The sequence below is a fragment of the Centruroides sculpturatus genome, unplaced genomic scaffold (genome assembly GCF_000671375.1).
Source record: "Centruroides sculpturatus isolate CEXI.00-Female unplaced genomic scaffold, Cexi_2.0 scaffold1437, whole genome shotgun sequence".
Classification (NCBI taxonomy): domain Eukaryota; kingdom Metazoa; phylum Arthropoda; class Arachnida; order Scorpiones; family Buthidae; genus Centruroides; species Centruroides sculpturatus.
In genome coordinates, this window is record NW_019385598.1 from 77,909 (window position 1) to 98,101 (window position 20,193).

Here is a 20,193-nt window from a genome sequence, read left to right on the forward strand (position 1 = left end):
GGATGCTTGAAAAAAGCAATTTAGATTTCTATTATTGGTTTTATAAAAAGATCTAATGTAATGAGTTTTGATAAATGTTATTTTTTATTGTCTTAATGTATTTATGNAGAAATATATGTCGGCAAACAGCCTGATGGCCCATTCAAGGTAGATAATTCGGCCATTGGTGTGGTCTCGAGGCTTATCTCAGAGATCTCGGGATCAGGTAGAAACGTCACGTTTGACAACTGGTACACTTCTTTCCCGCTAGTCAAAATGCTACTCGATGTCCACAATTTGAGTTCGGTGGGCACACTTCGAAAAAACAAGTGTGAAATTTCTAAGGAATTCTTAGAAACAAAGAACAGATGTAATTATGACAGTATGTTTGGTTTCACAAACAAAATTACACTGGTTTCATACATCCCGCAGACTAAAAACAAAAAAAAAAAAAAATGTTGTTCTTCTCAGCAACATGCACTATGACAGCAAAATTGAACCAAATTCTGGTGATAAAAAGAGACCTGAAATTATTACCTTCTACAATGCAACTAAAGGAGCGTTGATATGATCGACCAGATGGCAGCCACGTTCACTTCAAGAAATAGCCGTCGTTGGCCCATGACTGTTTTCTATATTCTTCTGAACATCTCAAACATAAATTCCTGCATCACACTACCAAACAACTCAGAAAAAACTAAACCGCCGCAGCTTCATCAAAAAGGTGGCTATGCAACTTATAGATGATAATCTGAAGAGAAGAATGCAAAACGTACGTGTGAATAGAAATCTCAGGGAAGGAATAAAAAGGATATTGTCAGCATGCCCAATGTCCTGCCAGCCTCTCACACCACACGGGCGCAAGAGATGTGTATTCTGGCGATTATGAGATAAAAACAGTGTGTAGCGAGTGTGATAAACATGCGTGTAAAGAACATTGCAACTTCGTTATCAGTTGCCAATGTGCAATATCAGCTGATGATTCAGAGTGACAAGGATGCTTGAAAAAAGCAATTTAGATTTCTATTATTGGTTTTATAAAAAGATCTAATGTAATGAGTTTTGATAAATGTTATTTTTTATTGTCTTAATGTATTTATGTACTAATGAAATATGTAATCATACTTAAATGTAATCATACATACAATGATACACGCCTTTACCAAATAAAAGAGTGAAACTTCTTGCATTTTTTACTTACATGCTTCATTTGACAAAAAAAATTTGGGGTTTTCAAACTCCCCAGTGCACTAACGCAGGGACTAGTGACGAGTTATTTAAGTAACAATGGAAGTGTTAAGGATGGAAGTGTCAACAATGGAAATGTTACGTAACAATAGAATTGCTAAGAGAAAGCGACGTGCAAGATGCAGATGCGGGAAATCGAACATAATTTTAGACCCATCTAAAAATTCTGTAATTAGTCTAGAAACAGGGGGAAACGATGCATTTTGTGAAAACGGATAAGGTTGACTATAACGTAATAATCTTAATCCGTTACTTTTGCCCGAGCAACGCCGGGCCTACCTGCCAGTTTCTTAATACTTGGTGAGTGGAAGAGAATGAAGTATCAATTTTGATAATACATTTCCTAAGAAAGAAATGTAATACGAAAAAAATGGCCGCTTTTTACAGGTGATCGTGATCGGAGGTTCGATTGTATTTTTTATTCGTAAAACTTGTTCTCTTGCATAAATTTTGGAAGATCTCTCGGCGATTTATTCTATATTTTCCAAGTATGATAAATGAGGGTGTTAGACCCTATCGAATAGAGTCATTTTTCAGGCACGTGCTTCGCTCTGTATACTTTATTATTTATTTTAGTGTTTACTTCGGCCATCGGAGATAAAGATGATGAATAATAGCAATAACGATTGAACAAACGAGCTGTTTAATTATAAAAGTACAGTGTACGCCATATAACGATATAGGGAACAATCCTTGCTATTCTTTAGTAAATCCCTGATATAATGAATGATTTCCACTGTATCGAGTCCGCTGTGTATCAAATTTTAATTTAAATCGATATTTGTGTAGTTTTAAAGAAAGCTATTGCGGGAGCAACAACTGTTAAGGGATGGAGTAAGCCATCTGTATATTGTTAATCTGCCATCTGAGCCTTCCGTTGGCTTCAATACGGTTCTAATTATTTGGCACGGCGAACTTAATTCGCTGGGTACGTTTTAAATGTTATTATAAGCGATAACAGCAGCGTTTTCATTAAAAAAAACTTGTCACAGTAGACACTTAACGAGAAAGGACTAAGAGAAAACAAGCAGACGGGTCAAAGATATCATTGAATTATGGCCATTGCAATTAAAAACCGTGAATAAATTTACCGATCCAAACTGTCAACGATATTAATAGACTCTTCAGAAGGGGGGAGAGAAAAGAAAAAAATGAGCCAAGTGATTTAAAATAAAAGAAACGAATGCATCCTTAAAGGCCGAACACTGATTAACCAGAGGGATGGGCGGAGAACCCCGAGAGATAGTTAACAAATGGTGGAAGGAAAGATAAAAATCCCTGACTTGTTTACTCGAGTCTTTTAACCCCACCACCCAGGGTGATATTTGACAGCTGTAAAGGTGCTTTCCGCAGTTAAAAATAACTGTTCTTTCATCGTCTCGTACTGCTGACAAAATGCCGGAACAAAACAAAATACCATTTATCAAGGGATCGAGTGGCGTAAATCATGCGCGAAATTACAAAATCTTCTACACTTTAACCAATAGGGAAAAGGATTTGATGTGTTGCCGATTACAATAACTAACGTAAATTATAATCATTTTAATTATTATAACATCTTCATTATAATGTATCGTAAATTATACGGCGATATCTAAATATTCATTACGGAGGGAAGACGTATACCCCGGCTAAGTCATTTTTTATGATGGATGGAGGCCATAATGTCGCCGGTCACGTGGTGGCCGGAAATTATGCCCATACAAATCACGTGATTGGATTCGGTTTCTTTCAATTTGCCGGCGGTTAAGAGTTAATTCCTGTATCGAAATTTCCAGTAAAAATCGAAGAATTTGGTAGAAATTTTGAAATATTTTTAAAGTTTTACAGAAGATTGATTGCCCGGTGTAGTAAAAAGAGTTTAAATGAGGAAAAAATGGCGAAATTTGTAGAGACAAGAAGATAAATCGAACGCATCTTGTATGGCGTAATGGCGTGTAATTTCGTTAAATGGTCCAGCCAAATGTGGGAAAGTAAAAGGGGAGAGGAAAGCGCGACTAACCCGGATGTGGCCGGTGAGAGAAGAGTTGTTTAACTACCGACTATCGTATCTCTACAGCACGACCCTGTTCGAACTTTGACTTTACACCTTTCGTTAGCGGCAACGACCTCCAAATTCTACTGGTAAGCTACATTCGAAGGATGTGTTTAAGTTATATTTAGGTTAAAGCCCAGGAAATTTATATGTTTAACACATCCCAATCTCCAGAATATTTATGGCTTTTGTGCATTTAAATTCGGGATATGTACACAAATGCTAATCGCCCTCCTCGTCAACTGTTCACCTTTAAAAAGGCTCATTTTTGGGTAATTAGACCCCATCCGGTTACCAAAAAATTATATAGTTAAGATGTATAAGCTATGTAGTACTGATATAAAGGACTAGAATAAGCTAATAATAAAATACAGGGCGGTTCAAAAGTCACTTAACCGCGCTTCTGTATGTTTGGAGTGAATTTGTCAACAAGGAAAGTATTAATTAATATTCTTTCTGAATTAGAAAATTAAACTATTATCGTGTTGTAACTCGGTGGTTCTCGATCTTTCTAGGCTAGTGGCACACCGACCGGCCATTGTGGCGCATCAAAGATGTCATTAAATGCATAAATGAAACAGCGAGTTGAGGATCTGCAGCCGTTTTATATGAAAAATATACAAAAATTGATAGTTTTTAAAATAATTCCGTAAATAGTTTTCCGTACACAAAACACACATAAGGATATATAGACGTACTTAAGGGACATGTAGACGTACACAAAACACACGCAAACTACAGAGACAAACACAAAACACACAGAAGAGACAACTATGCGAATACAAAACAGAGACAGTATCTTTCTGTGTTTTGCGTGCGTATATGTTCGGCTTGCGTACGTATCGTACGCACGCACACGCTTAAAATTACACAGAGTTTTTATAATTTAAAATGATTACATTTATATGTTACAAAATGATATCGATGCCAAAAACTTCGACCTTTAATTATCATTTCCTGTATTTTGATCTATTGTTTATATAGAAGTTTATCGACGGGTGTTACCTTCCGATCGTATCAGCGAGACTCGGTTCTATTGACCGATCGTTTCGTATATTTTATTATTTAAAAATCACTTATATACATTCCCATTGCGTGTCGTAACGTTTATTTTCCAATAAATAAGGCACTTATTTTGGCAAAATAAATTTTGTTTTGCCCAAAAATATGTAATAGATATAGGAGGAGTAATGTTTTCGTGAAAGAATGACGTCCAGATTTTGATCGAAATACACGTTTTCAGACGATCCGAACACGTTTTGATTAGTTTTGGGGTATGTCTGGTTGTCTGTCTGTTGCGAACAGATATTATATTCATTACATATAAGTTTATATAGGAAGTTTAATAAACGTAAACAATTCCGGTATCAAAATGTCCGCGTACCGAATCCTTCCTTATCTTCTGTTATTTAGGCCTTATTTAGGATACTTTACCTGGTGCAAAATCGTGTAATGCTGGTTTTACATTTACACGGGTCTTCAAGCCCGCTAAATGTAATTAAACTATTTTTAAACCATTAAAATCGTGGCGGCACACTATAGACTCGTAGATTCGGCTCGTAGTGTGCCACCAATGGTCGTGCCACGAGCCCGAAGAAGGAAGAAAACCACATCGTTCCGGTGGATCCGGAATCGAATACGTCGGTCCTCAGTTCGTTGCTCGAGACGAGGCCCATCCCAGACGAGGCCTCTTAATGCCCACGATGTGGAAAGTGTAAAAATAAAGTACATAAATCACAAACTGCCACCGTAAGCCCTCGGCCATCCTCGCAGTTTATCTTTCTCCACGCTCATCATGGACATAAGCGAAAAGGTGTTAAAAATACAATTAGTTACAATTTAATGAAGCAAATTACAAATTATATAACACAAGACTGTGAAAATTTCGGTTTAATTTTTGGTTAGTATTTGGCTTTACGTTATTGTAAAATATAAAGTTTAGAAAAAAATCGGAGTACTTTACTGTCGTAATCTTTAAATAGATTAGTCATTTGTACAATTCGTTGATATTTTATTTATCTTATGTAGACGATACGAAAATAGAACAATCGGTTGACAGATTAAGAATGGCATTAAAGACTGAATTTGTAGTCGAAAGAGTGCAATTTCCGCTGTAAAACTGAACTAGCTTTATGGGAAACCCCCGTGAACTTTGACCCGTAAGTTTGGCTAGCACCTCCCTAATAACCAGAAAGGATTAAGTTTAAAATTTGAGCTTTCTAGACCCGGTAGTTTTTTCTCTACCAGCGTCTGCAGTGCCGGATGAAGAAAATCGGCAACTTTGATTCCTGTATTTGTAGTCCGTCGGTGACTTTTTTACTCGGCAGGGAGTCGCTACATCGACTCCCGCTATGTATTTTTCTCAATTGTTGCCAAGTGACAACGGGTTACACCGAGCTGCATACGAAATTACAGTAGAGCGTCGATTATCCGAATACCGATGAACCGAAACCGAAAGCGTTCCAGTCGGTAAATTCACATTTCCGACGGTGCCGCGGTGCCGAAACATTTGGCTACGTCTCGGGCTACTCCAATGTTGTTTTTGTTGGCGACAGTGGCGCGACCACGAGAGGGCAACAAGGGGTACGTTGGTAAAGTCGAACGAACCCTTTACAGATTAACTTCCTGAATAGAATTTTTTTTGTTTTTATATTTTTCAATATATTTATATTGTTTGCGCAAAATAAAGAAAAAATGTTTAACGATACAATAGCCACGATTATTATTTTAAAAAAATTTTCGTTAGGTTTAACATCGACGATAATTCGACGCGAAGCGACACGCAACGGAGAAAAGTTCCAACGGGGGAAAGGTTAATATATTTTTTCGTACGCCATCGGTAATCCGAACGACCCAGTCCCCAATTGTTTCGGATAATCGACGCTCTACCGTATCGATCGGAAACGCCGTTCGTATAGGGGGCACTGTTTTGGAAGTGACGTCAATAAGTACAGTATTTGCGGGGCTCGACGTGTCCGAACAGACGTAAGTACAGAAAAATCATTTTGAAGTCGTTCTAGATTAGAATTTAGTGGTGTAATTTGCCACATAGCAGTAGGAAAAGTCGGAGGGATTATTAACGTAGACCGAGTTACGGCAATTTGTAACGAGCGACGAGTACGGGACCGGTCGGGGACGTCGCAATTATTCGTCTCCAGACGTAACTCCCGTCGATTTTGGTAGGAGTTGCGGGACCTGGACCAATTGGGGATCCCGAAATTTGGTCTTCCGAGGATGTTTGCGCCATACTGGATCGAGTTTTCCAGCCGTTCTACGAAGGAATCGATGTTAATTTTCCTTCCGAATCTAATTTGCATATCGATAATGAATGCGGTTTACGGTTTTTATCAATCGGATAAATATAAACCTTTCGTAAATTTATTTATCGCTCGTAAATCCGGAATAAACAGTTGATAATTTCTGTTCGCATCGGCAAGTTTTCAATTCTTTATCTTTACCTCGAATAATTTAAAAACATCGATAATTGTCTATTTGTTTGTTTGATAATAACCGAGATAAAAATTATGATTTGGTTATATTACGAGATTTTACTATAAAGATCATAAATAATATAAGACTGGGGATTTGGGTTCGAATCCCGAGCTTACGGAAACGATCAAAAAGGCCCTGTTAGTGCCCTGGCGGGTGGAAAGAGTAGAAAATAACTTATTTTACGACCGACCGGAATCAAAAACGACTCGCTGTGTATAGGCTATTTGTATTCCGAAGCGAGTTGTGAGGTTCGGCACGCAAACTATAAACTGTATACGAATTGCCGTGTATTGATCTGTTGTCCCTACGCCCAATCGTCGACTCCACTACGATAGCTCTTCGTATACGTATGAAAGAAAATTTTGAAATATACAACCGCGGGCCTTCTGTATAACACGCGATTCGTACTCTTAATTTCGCGATAGTGTTTGGAAACGTGTTTTCTGGGGGACTCGGTTCGGAAATTTTCGTGGTGGGTTGACTCGAACCGGGAATTAAACGATGAAAATAATTTGCAGCCGGAACAATCCTCGGAGGGGATCCAACTTTTCCAACACCCGCAACACCTAACACCGTCGTTGCGGATGGAAATAATTTCGTGACGTAACGCGGAAGGGCATTGGCTCGTTTGTCTCGAACCTCATACTCGCGGAGGCCTCGTAACAATTAGATTACGCGAGAATCCGGTCTTTAGATGAATCGCGGATCAACCGAAATCTCTGTTTACCGTACCTCGTACCACGTGTATTGTAGCTAGACTGGAGGTTCACGCGAGCGAAAGGCCCTCGTAAAAATACGAGTTTTCTTACGTTTATGACGGTTAAATTTTCATTAAAAATTTGCCCGAGGAATTTTTGTACAATTAATTTGAAAGGGCTTCGAAGAGAGTCGTAACAGTGTCCGTCATTGTATATAACTCGCGATAAATTCACTTAAACGACAACAATTTTAATCCCTTTGCGTGTTTGCGTGTACCTTCCGTGCCTTTCTATCTTTCGACAGATCAATCGTTTGTTAAATTGTATGCTAATCCAGTCACGTGGCATCACTTCCGTGCCATAAAACAAAAGAAAATTGCGCAGTATGCGGCTTATTTTCCATTACTCGTAAGGTGCTGCGAGTAATGGAAATAAATACAATTGAAATATATTTATTTCCGTTATATTTGGTCGAATATAAATTATATAATCGAAACGGACACCCGAAGCCGTTTTATATAGGCATTCGATGAGCCCTCGCCTTCCATTTCTATATTCCTCGACCTCGTAAGCTAATTTTTGCGTTACGCTCCGAAGAACTCCTCTCGAAATGGCTATTTTCACACTGGATAGATGCGGTGGCACCATTAGAATTTATTGATATTTTACGGGGTGCATCGGTGCGCTTAATTGAAGGAAGTGATTGAGATTAATTACTGTCGTATTAGTGTAACACCTTGCACCGGGAGTGAGGATCCTGGCGGCACCCTCGAATAGGCACTGGAACTCTTCCAAAATCTTCGAGTTACTGAGATTGTGACCTTTTAGATTAAAAAATATATTTGCTCGGAATATCGACGAGAGACTTCAAATGGGCTTTTTTAAGGTATTGTTGTTAGTATCGATCTTTATTACGACTGTATTGCATTGCCTTACGCTGTACGTTTAAAGTTGGCAAATATCTTTTGGGTCTTCTTGCGTGCCGGACAACGACTTATATAATGCGTTTTAAACACTACAACTTACGCCCGTATTTGACGTAGTCTGGAATGTTTACATTACGACTTCACCCGAATGCATCTGTTTTACTTTATTGTAGTAGAAAGTGCAAAGAAGGAAATTTGCAGATCGAATGCCCGCTGGAATGCCAATGCCGACACACAGAAGGCATTCCATTCGTGAGAATCTCGTATGTCATCCGGAAGATGGAAGAGCTGACCTACAATTAAAAAAAAATACATTTTTAAGTATTCGTATCGAAATTAAAAACTTCAAAGAATGCCGTATGACGGTTCGATCTTCGAACGCGTCTGTCTGTAACGTTATCTTTGCCCCATTTTTTTTTAAAGTTCTGGCTTTAAAACACGAGAGTCTTGTGTGTCTCGTCGGCATACTTTTTCTTCCGTCATTCCCCATCAAAGCCACGTTAGGTCTATTAATATTCGTAATAAGAATTAAATTATATATACGGGGTGCCCAAAAGTCCGTTAACTCTGCTACTCGCGATAAAATTGTCTTGAACAGAAGCACAATACGTAACTCGGACTGTAATTCTAGTGTTAATAGAGGCTACTCTTCCGGGCCCTCCTATATATTTTTTAGATAAGAAAATTTGACATATTGATGCTTTCGTACTACACAGACTGGAATAAGGTGCAATTTTCGAGGCCCCATAAATGCCAGGCCCGGGTCAAATATGCCCCACATCAGGTTTCGTTATGTTATTCGTATATATATACGTTTTATTCGATCGAAAACTGCGCCTTCCTAATCAATTATATTTCATTTTTCCTTCCTCTTCCCCTAGTCCCCTGGAGAACCATCGGGGCATAGCTAATTGTTAACTGCATTAAAGGCCTTTAAGAAGACGAGGAAGAATTAATCACCCCTAGTTTCTTTCGGGATCATCGAAGCACGGCTAATTATTCGCAGCTAACTGTTGATTGCATTAAGGGTCCTCCGGAGGACTAGGGGCATTAATTTCCTCCTCGTCTACTTCGATGGTGGGAGCATTGTTAAATACTTCATATCTAATTATTTTAATAAAGACGAGGCACGTTCGGTTGCTTCGACACGAAATATCTTAAATTATACGTCGATATTCTACACTAGGAGATTAAAGGCCACCCGCTTCATTTTTTTTGAAACTATTCGATAAAAAATTTTCAAAAAAGCCGCGTGTATATTTCATTTTTCGTACAGTGACGTCATTTAGTTTCGGGTTACAAACTCCGTGTTAATTGATGTCCAGATCTATATCGCTCCACCACCGAACACGGGTTGTGGGTTCGCTCCTTACCAATGGGGTGACGTGTGGTGTTTATGATGGACAAGCGAACCCACGACGATTTGCGGATTCGTTATTTTAAAAAATATTTGGTTATGCAATACGAATGCAATAAAATTGTCTGGGTGACTCCTTACGCTAACCTTCCTTTCTTCTCTTTTCTGTGGTCACCTCTATAAAATTACAATAGAGGTTTTAAATTCGAATGGTAGGACCACTAGGGTTTGGGAAGTCTCGACATTCTCAAAGTCCCGGGACACGAGACAACCCACGATCAAAATCCCGGGATGTCCCGGGACTTGGAGACTTCTCGGAATAAAATTAGAATCGAGTTCATTTTTGGCCAGATGTGTTAATAAAAAGACAATTTTAGTAAAAATCAACATTTATTGAACATAAAATCAAATCCTAACATTTATAACGTTAAAGTCTAAACAGTTGGTATGTTTAATTCTTATAATCATAGATTCGTTTTTTTGGCAGTAAAAATCTTAAAATTATAAAACCAACTTAGTAATCATACTAATCATTAATAATCATCACCTAGTTTCTATTCATTAGTCATATAAATAATATAATGAACTAGCAATTAGACATCTTTTCTCATTTAATAAAATAGGCATTTAAAAACATCAGAGCATTTACAGTTTGTCCGACAATCTGTTTCTGATTTTTGTAATAATGCCTCCCGACAAGCAGTTTTATTGTGTTTAAAGCTTTATAAAGTAGTTCCGAACTTTCAGTACGTTTTCCGGTTTCTTCAAATAATTGCAACTCCTTTTTTTTTAATGCTGCTCTTGATCTTTTTGCAAAAATTTCGGGTACATTTTCTTCGATTTTTTTGATTCCATTTGACTTTGAAACGACTCATCGGGTTTGTTGTGTACTGTAGAGCTACTGGTACTCGGTTCGGCGTCCATTATTTCCAAATCTGACGTTTGAATTCGAGGGATATTTTCAAAAAGTCTGTAATGCAGATCCTCCGCAAAAGCAATAAGTGCAGTTTTATTCAAATTCGAAGTAAAAAAATCCGTATTTTTCGACTGTGAGCTGTGGTGGCCAGTGTGCAAATATTTTAACAAACATTTAACAGAGTAAGGTTAAAAGTCACACGGCCTTGTAAATTACCTCCACCTGCGTTGTTTATTTGTAAACAGGAGGGAGAACAAAAGAAACGTCGCTCTGCTAACCTTTTGAAAATAAAATTTCGATAAGAGTGTCTCGATCTTGACCCGAATGTCCCGGGACCCGAGACAATTAAATTTAGAAAAAGTCCCGGGACTTCGAGACACAAGACGTCCCGGGACGCAAACCCTAAGGACCACGTGTCAAGAAAACACGCCAAATTAGTCCCAAAAATGAGCATTTTTATCGGTTTCGCCAACGAAAAATGATCCGAAATACGCGGGATGGCTCAGAAATCGGTTAACAGAATGCGGCAGAAACCGGTAGCTTCGACCAGCGATACCATTTGTCTCGGTTAACTGACTTTTGGGCCTCCCTACAGAGTCCAAGTAACTTTTTATTCGGTACTACGGCTTTAGTCTTTCGTTCGTTGGGTTATTTTTTAATGGATTTTTGGGATAAAATTATGATGTGGCCCGTACGCTTGGGCTGTCAAGCGCGCCGGTCAACATAATTTTTGTTTCAAAACAGTAGTTTTTAATCATTTATATTTCTTAATGGCATAAATTTCTCGAAGAATCTTGAGCAGAAAATTGAACGAACTTTTTATCTTTGTCGTGCGTTGCACTTCGTGTTTTGTTCCGATTCTTCTGTACGGGAAGTTTTCTTCGTATTGTGAGAGATTCGAGACTTTTTATAGAATTAAATTGGAGTCGTAGACCCCGTTATGGTCGTGTGTGCGTGTATAAAATATCTGTGGATGCCTATAGGGAAAGGGGCAGGAATCCGAGGGTCTTCGTCTAGGAGGGGACGTGGTTAGAGGCCTTCCGAGACGGCTTGTGGGCTCTCTCCCACCAGATCGTGGCCCCCGACTCGTGTTCCGCTGTATTTATGGAAACAATACATTGGGTTCAAAATTTGTCACAGGCAAATTCTTACAACAAAATAACACATTTTCATAGAATCAAATGTTAACTTTGATAAACACATCTTTAATTCTCTGTACGAATTCCTTTTTATAAGCAGACAATAATTTTCGTGGAGTGGCATCTTACCTCTTCATTTTTCAAACATTTAAAAGTGTCCTTTAGCCTTTAAACGTAAATACGTCAGCAATTACGAAGAAGATTCTTCGCATTTTCTAACTTTTTATGTGTTTTTCTTTGTCAGTTTTGTAGGAGAGACATTTAAAATATTCATTTTTTCCAACCCGTCCGGTACATAAAATGGGCATTTAAGTAGTTTGAATGATTTACGACGGAATGTCCGAATGAGAGGGGCAATAAATTTTTAATTTTACAGAAGACGGTAGCTTTTTTCTAAAAAGAAAAAGTATCTACTCCGACTACATACAACCGGGAGTTCAAAAACACACGTCACAGGGGGATTTGTTCACTCTTCTATGACGCGAGAAACTATTAAACAGCCGCATTGGACTGTGCCATAAGATTATCTCGACATTTCACGGTGGTTTCCCGTGTTTTCTCGCTAATAAAACATTTTTTTTAATTAACGAAAACCCTTCTAGTGTACTATTTTAGAATTTTAATTTGGGAAATATTCTTGGCGTATTATTTGTAAATTGGCCGGGGGGAGGAAAGGCACTTATTTAAAGGAACGCAATAAAGGTGTGGTCGCAATTTCCCGTCCTTCGAGAAGAAAGAAATATAAAAGAATAAAGAAAAATCACGCGTGAGGTATCGCCTCTTTTGTCCTCTCTCGGGGTGGTCTTGTCATTCAATGTGGTCACTTTTATTTTCTATGGCAACAAACTGGATTTTCCTTTTAAACTCGATAAGAAATATTGTAAAGGTTGACGGAAGAAACAATCTCTCCCTCCTTTCTTTTGTTAATTTGCAGTGTTTTCGAAGGCGAAGTAAGCGATACCGCGTGTTTCTTCGGTACTCGAAAAGTAGTCCTATAGAAAGTGCGAAGAGAATTAGCCTTGGAATTTCGAAGGTTAAAATCTACTTCTTTGTGTGGAAAAACACAAAGGACGTTTCTTATTCAAGTAAAACGACATCCCGCCTTATGTAATATGAACCCTTTGTGAGGCGGGCCTTGTGCACTTAACTGGGAAATCCGTGGTACAATGTCGTTTATACGCTCCGTTTCGGGTTAAGTAAGGCCTACCGCTCGAATATTTTACCCACTTAACAGCCGGAAAGAAGCGGCAGATGGCCTTTAATTCAAATAAATTGTCTGGCATTTCGACCGTAAGTCGGTTAACCGCTTTTGCAACGCGGGTATTGCCCGGTTAAGCGACTTTTGGCCCACCGAGCGTGTCGTTTATATACGCAATCGGCAACGAAGTACGAATGTAACCTCGATTTTGATAGGTTGTAAACCGAAGCAATTTCGAAAGTCAAAGATTGCCTCCTTTATGTTGGATTTCTATGCAGAAAAACGATGGCGTGAACTTCAATTTTTCACCCAATTAGCATTCTTCACAGAGGGACAATAGTAAGCGGGTCGTCTCGCCCCCCCCCGTTTTGATAGCCCGCCGCCTAATCAGCGTCTCCATTCAGCACACGCTAACCACCATTCTAAGCTTAGTAATGTATTATCACCCCGGGCTATCGGCGGTAAGCTGGTCAGTGTTTCCGGACACCTCCTGTTACCTCCAGATCTATAACGGAGAGGGGCGATTTCCCCCGCGTATTTTTGCCACCTCGCCTCTTTATATTACGTTTAATGCTAATAATTTACAATTTACAAATCGTATATTTTAATTGTAAAAAAAAAACCACGAATTTATCTGTTGCATCGTCCATAAATCCTACTCCCTCTTCCACGCCGAGCCAGTTAAAACGCTGCACCTAACAATGGTTCCGTTCAGTATTTAACTCAAATTTTTATTAGTAATTCGCCCCTTAAATTGGTTTTCGTTTACTTCTTTGCGGTTTCGAGTTGGAAAGGTTTTCTTCCACCTCGCTGTCTCGTTAATGTAAGAAAGTTGCGCGACTGGTGCGAGATACCCCGAACGACCTCGCGGCACCCTTTTATAAAGTAAAAAACCTAACGTAATTTGTAATAATTTATTTATTTTTTAATGTAACCGCGTACGAAATTGTTTATTAGTGTGTATAGTTTCGTAGACAGCGATCTGACAGGATTTGACAATCATCGACATTCCTTTTATTAAAATTTCCCGTGATAATGTAGAAATTTAAATGATCCGCTGGAAAAAAGTGAAAAGTGTGTTCTTGGAATAATCAAATTCGTTCTTGTTACTGCAACGGTTACCTCTATAAACCCGCAAGAGTTTAACACGTGATTCATTGTTAATGCACCTTTTATCAATTATCGACTGCTAAAGATACGAAGGACATTTTGGAATCGATTTACATCACTTATCTCGTAACTTAAAATAGAAATGACGCCGTAATTAACGATAAAGGTGAAAGTAAACTCCACATCCGACGGGTAACAAAGCGGAACTAACACGTCCGAAATTTTCCAACGTAACTGGCGTTACGACCGGGCGACACGCGATAGTTCGGAAAGCGATTTAATGGGGCGCGTGTTACGAACAATAGAAGGACTCGTTGGACGCAAGCCACGGCGGTAGATGCCTTATCTAAGGGAGGTCGATCTAGTAACGTTTCTCGTTGGGAATTTAATCACGTAACGCTCGTGACACCATCTCATAATCGATCCCGTTTCCAATACAAATTGTCTTTTGGTAAAAATTCATAAATAGGCCACTTCCGTAACCGAATTTTTCATTAAGATTTCTGTTAGTAACGGCATTTTTGTACAGTTCGAGTAATCGTAACGGTGGAAAGTGCGGAAAAAGTTTTCCCGGAACGCTTTCTTATTGTAGATTTAAAAGTTTTCCCGTAATAAAAACATAAATTTAGCTATTTTTTTTTAACAGAGTATACTTAAATTTACCGCAATATCGGGTGGTAACCGGTTCGATCGTACCGGTAACACCGTACTGAGGAATGGTTAAGTTTACGGCGCATTTTAAGGCGGCGTAAATTACTCTCGCGTTAAAAAGTAATTAAATTTAAGTATTTCTATTGCGAAATCGAAGCCGGAATAAAAATAGAAACCTCCCGACCGCGGACACCGATCCGAACGTTAAAAAATGGCCGCCGTTGGAAGGATTTATTAAGTTTTTTTCTTTTCTTGTAACCGTTCTACCACACCGTAATGGCGGCCGGTACAATCGGCCTTTCGTTACTACCGATTTTAAGTGTATTTTGTAAAGAAAAGAGACTTAGAAAGGTAAATTCGTGTGGTTTTTGTAACCGTTTTGTAGACGACCCGATTTTAGCCCGGTTACCACCATGGCGATAAGATCGCCTCGGTCGAAACCACTTATTAGCGCGTTATCGATAATTGTTATCGTTGGGGTAATATCGCTTTCGGTTAGTTTTTGCAAATGGTTAGCTTTCGGCGGCGTCATTAATCTCAAACACTGGCCGAAAATTCGGTTACGGTCCCCGGGGAAAGCCGATGTTTTGGCGGGGACGTGCGACCGTTCGAAACCAGTCGGCGTTTAAAGTTAACTCCCTTTTTAATTGGAATAATTGGCGTTCTTTCCCGGTTTATTCCCTAAAATCGGTCGAGAATTACAAGAAGAGAAGAAAGTGAGGTAGGACCGGGCGCAGATTTAACCGTGGAAAGAAAAACGGGCGCCAGCCACTTTCCGAATGGCGTAAGCGGCGACGATTCGGCAGTTTCGCGGCCGAACCGCCCACCCCCCGTCGAAGGTAATGGAACGGGCCCGGCGGATTTTCCGCCGGCAGCGCCACCTCGCGTCGAGAGGAGGGTACCCGCCGCGCGTCACGTCGTTGGCAGCGTTGGATTTACGCGCCGATCGAGGGAGATGATGAGCCGATATCCCGAGACGAAACGACTGGCCGATTGTCGCACACCGGGCCTAGTTCGACGCTGTGTTAAAACAGGTGAGTGACGAGTTACCTTTATTCGACGCCGGACGAAAGTGCGCCCGATTGTTTCGCCTGGATTTTCGTTACTTACCCGTTCCCCCCTTCGTAACTTCCCTTAAACGCGCGCTTAGTGTCATCCCGGTGTATTTAACGAATTGGAAAAGTTATTTTCTCCGGGGGCAACCTCTCGCCGGCCGTGCCCGAGCCGCTGCGGCCACCAAAAACCGACGAAAACCTGGAAAGATTTCACGCGCCACCAAAAAATAACCCCCGAAAAAACAAAACAAACCATTCGACATCTTCCGCGTTTAAACGTAGGCCCTGTAATTACCAGAACAATGGATTTATTGTTATTTTTCGTCGGCTTTCCCTTTTCGCTTGGCACTCGGTCAGTTTTTAGCCATTGTAATAAAATGTGCGGAGGAAGGGCCAGAAGAGCGACAATATAATAGACGTCCCCGGGTCGGAGTGGGTAGCCTGCCCGCGCGTTTGGCGTTTGCCAAACGATACAACCTCGCGTGCCAAATTTTAATTGTTGTTATAATAACCAGAACGCTTCCTCCTCGTGCGGGGGGGTTGGACTAGTCGAGTTTTGGCACCGCGATTCGGGTGATCACTCGCGCTTTCTATCGGGGGAGTCGAGGCGAGTTACTTCGACTGCCCTTGGTGCTGTTAGAAGCGGTGTGTAAACCTGTTTCGGTCACAATCGCCTCTGCTTTGTGCTCACTTCGCAATGACTCTCGGTCTGTGAACTCGTTTATATCTCATCATCGGCATCGTATACAATGTTTCTTGTTATTTTCTGGAAATTTACTCCGTTCTTCGCTCTCGCCGCGAATATTAAACACCACCCCCTGTCGGATTTCCGGCCGGGTGTGAAAAACTAGCATTTTTTTTCTTTTATTCGTTGTTATTCCACGTGGAAGATGGTAAAACCGCGGGTGGGTGGGTAAAAATAAGTGTGCCACCGAGTTTCGGGCATCCAGAAGTGTAAAAAAGGTGGTAATTTATTTACACCCGGCTGGTTTCGGTCGGTTGGTGTGACGTAAGTTTAAATTGGCCTTCGAACGAAATGCACCCGAGGGAAGAGAATCGATATAACTGCAAAGATTTCTCTTTCTGTGGCTGCCTCCTCGCCGACCTGTTCGTGGCCGGTTGCTTACTAATCAAGTTTTGATCTGGGGCGGAGTATGGCTACGTGTCATTTTTCGGTGCGGCCAGTCGGTGGCTTTGATATAAACCTGTTGAGAAAAATGTTTCTTAGAAGGCTTTTTTCTTCCCCCTCTTCTAAAATCACAACCGAGTGCCTTTTCTTCCGTTGTCCGGTGCCATTCGTTTTCGTAAAGGACGGTGCCGAAAGTAGGTGAACCGGCGGCATTTTCTAATTTAATAGAAGACGATTGGTGACCCCGAGATTGGCGTCCCGGCCGGGATTATCACTTTTAATTGAGGAAATGGCTTAACCAGTCCGTGTTTTTCCACCCGTCGATTGTCTTGTTTACGCGCTCGAGCATTTATTTAATTTCGTCTGTCGTCTCCCCCTCCGACAAAGGGCCGTCGGTTCCGTATGGTCCTTTCTGGCCACATCTGGCGCCGGAACATCTGCACTTTGTGTTCCAAGTTGGTACGGGCTGGCGGCAGAAACACCTGCTTTTCGCTCGGGAACTACGCCGAGTCGCTCTACCGAATCGACCGGGCCGAGGGTTAAGAGGGCCAAGAAATTGGTAAACGTTATTTCGTGGCGTTAATTGAGGCGTAATTTATGTGTAATTACGGCATCCGCTTCCGGTTAGCCACTCAGAAGGAGGAAGTAGGAGACGTAATAAACAGAAATGCGTTATCCTACATCTGTTTCCCGACGTGGGTGGTGTCGCTCGGCTGGATACGTTCGACTTACGGGGGGTCGAGATACGCGCTCATTAGCATATTTCTACTTAAATTCTTAATAGCCGGCAGACGGGCTTCCTCGTTCCTCCTGGCGGAGCCGAATAATCGGGTAATTGACCCATCGGCCAGTAACAATGGTTTAATTAGACGAAAATCCTCCGTCCTAAAAAGCATTTCGACTGTATAAATAAATAAAAACCCATGCAAAACTCGTGTCGACCCCTTTAAAATTCGCAAGGTGTACCGATAATTATCCTAACGGGGGCAACAATACGCGGTGGCCCGTACGAGAACGAGAGCACTCGATTCTGTTACGTAAGCGTCGACGTCCCACTCGTTACGCGCGTTTATATTGGTGGGCATTTACGCGCCCGCGGGATGCCCAGAAGTGGGATAATTGCGCCCCGTAGGGTCATTAATACGAATCTTAAGCCGTAAGTAGCGTTTGAACGGTCAGCCGACTTTTGGGTTGTTATTATAAAAGTGTCGAGCATCGTACGACGACGGACATTTACGAAGCAGGCGGGAGGAAGATTCATTCAGCCGTAGATAAGGGGAGGGGGGCAAAAGAAAAACTTGAATTAAGACGGTTTAAGCGGAAGTGTGCGGCAGGAGCCGCGGGCCATTCACATCCGTCCTTCGTCCGGGGAGGAGAGACAGACGAAGGACGTCGACGGCTTTGGCCGGACTTTTATTAAGGACCCGCTCTTCCCCGGGGACGGAGAAAGGCGCACGCAACAATGGCGGAGAATGCCATTAATTTGGACGGGGACCGGCCCGGGTCGAGTAATGACACCATTAGAGAAGAGCGAGAGAAAGAGGCCCTCCCGGGATTGCGCGCCGTCGTCCGGAGGCGCCGAATGGGCTCCCGGATTACATATGTTCCTTTTAAATCGCTTTAAGCCACCGACGCTAATTTTAATTACCGCCGGGGCCCGGCCGCGGCTCCCCTACGGTTTCGGCTAATCGGCCGCGGCCCCGGGAACGACGTCACCGCCGACTTTGCATAAATTGGGACGGCCGTCAACCCGCGACGTCGACCACTCCCGGGCTCGATTTATATAATGGGCGTGCGCGTCGTTTGTCGGTGCAGTCGCGCGCTTTCCTATCCTTTCGGGGAAACTTGGTTCTGTTACGCGCCGTCGGCCCCTTTACCTCGACCGTCGAACTTTTAATTCCTTCAGTCTGATTTGCCGGTTTCTACGCGCTAAGCGTTAGCGTAAACGTTGCGTAACGCTTAGTGCTTACGACACCGGCTTTAATTACTCTTACGCTTTTACATTTAATACGTCCGTACGTTATTAATATAGATAATACGTGTTTATTTAGCACGGTCGATACGTATGGAAACGCAGCAATTTGCATTCGTGTCGATAATAGCGCGTTAATAATTATAGTCTTTACGCATTTAAAATGCTTTCTGTATGTATATAAAGCGCACGAAAGCTGTAGAAAAGTCTAATACTTGGCCGTACAAAGGCCCGCGCCCTTTAATATCTATGCATATAAGAATACATCACGCGTGTCATTTACATTTGAGTTTCTATTTTTATACGCAAAATTTGACGATCGGGCGTTGTAATTCCGCTAGGATTGTTCCGATACGTTTGGGTTCGTATTTAATAATAATAATAATACATTTTCTATTAAAATATCCAGGCACGTAGCCGTAACACCCCGTACTTTTCCGTTATCTCTCCTTACGAACTTTCGTAGCCGGATGGGGCGATTTCCTTAAAGTACGTGTTGACAGACGCGTAAGACCCGTCAACGCTTAATTTATGGAAGGAACTGCGAGTCTCGACGCGTTCGACCCCTGCCAAGAATTATTACGAGTCTGGCGCGGAGTGGGAAGAGCCGACGACACTTTTATTTTGTGGAAATCGCCGGTTTGGCCCCCATTCTTCGGCATATAAACAGAAGCTCTATTTATTTTACGTCGCTGCGCTTCATTAAAAAAAAAAAATGCAGAAATTTCTAATATCCGAACCATCTTTAGACCGAAGAGTGTGGATCGGAAGGTGGTTAAATCGACACTCTCTCGATCATCCGTACGCCAACGTATAACGGCCACCGAACCTCATTCCGCTCGAAACACTAGGACCGTAATGCGTTAGAAAATTAATTACCCAATCCCGAGGGCAGAGAAAAATCGCCGATCGATTACGAGTAGAAGCGTAACTTTTCCTTTCGTTTTAACGAAAAGAGTTGGAGTAAACAAAACGGAAAAATGGGTCATTTATTTTTGAATAACTTCGAGAGCCAAAAAAGCATGGCTCGTCACCGCATTAATGCGCCATTCGCCGAACGATGCCCCCCGCCGGCTCCCGAAAATATAATACAGAAAGGTTATTTCGTACTCGCGAAGGTCGTCGGTTTATCGTTTAGCCCAGTTAATCTCGTGCCAACCCGGCCGCATCCTCCAGATATTTACCTTCCCTTGTAAGAGCCGGACGGTCCCTCGACTTATACAATAAAAATTCTTTTTGTTTCGAATAATTTAAATGTAAGAAAGCGGGCGAGACGTCACCGACGGAG

General features: G+C 41.3%; 1 protein-coding gene across 2 annotated transcripts in view; it reads left to right on the forward strand.

Moving 5' to 3' along the window:
• The first annotated feature begins 6,154 nt into the window (after nucleotides 1-6,154).
• The window catches only part of LOC111640457 (leucine zipper putative tumor suppressor 2-like), a 35,551-nt gene continuing 21,512 nt past the window's right edge, over nucleotides 6,155-20,193 (forward strand). The window contains exon 1 of one of the 2 annotated variants that reach the window (XM_023386468.1): nucleotides 6,155-6,247. The gene's annotated coding sequence lies outside the window, so the exon portion shown is untranslated. Of the gene's footprint in view, nucleotides 6,248-15,632; nucleotides 15,784-20,193 lie in introns of those variants that run through there. The other variant, XM_023386467.1, reaches the window with a different exon arrangement.